The 478-nt window shown below is 47.1% G+C and overlaps 1 protein-coding gene across 1 annotated transcript in view; it reads right to left on the bottom strand.

Annotated features, from left to right (window-relative positions):
* The window catches only part of LOC106873413 (neuroglian), a 72055-nt gene that overhangs the window by 33342 nt on the left and 38235 nt on the right, over positions 1-478 (bottom strand). The gene's annotated exons all lie outside the window — the stretch shown is intronic.

Raw genomic sequence — 478 nt, 5'->3', positions numbered from 1 at the left:
ACACTACACCACAGCCACTACAGTGATCTAACCACTGCCATTACCACAACCACTATCATCACACCACAACACACTACCACCATTACAACAACACCACCAGCATTATTCTCACAATTACCTCACAGCTATCACTATAGCCACAACCATCACCGCTCCAACCATTGGCTGTACAACACATCACCACCAGAACACACAATCACTAAAACCGCTACAACCATCACCATCAACATTGCTACAACCACCACTACCACCACCATTACAACAACATACAACAACCACCATTGTGTTGTGTTAGCACTCCGTCGCTTACGACGTTGAGGGTTCCAGTTGATCCGATCAACGGAACAGCCTGCTCGTGAAATTAACGTGCAAGTGGCTGAGCACTCCACAGACACATGTACCCTTAACGTAGTTCTCGGGGGATATTCAGCATGACGCATAGTGTGACAAGGCTGACCCTTTGAATTACAGGCACAAG

The sequence above is a fragment of the Octopus bimaculoides genome, chromosome 29, assembly GCF_001194135.2.
Source record: "Octopus bimaculoides isolate UCB-OBI-ISO-001 chromosome 29, ASM119413v2, whole genome shotgun sequence".
Taxonomy (NCBI): domain Eukaryota; kingdom Metazoa; phylum Mollusca; class Cephalopoda; order Octopoda; family Octopodidae; genus Octopus; species Octopus bimaculoides.
Note: the sequence above shows the minus strand (reverse complement) of the source record. Positions and strands in the feature narration are given on the sequence as shown.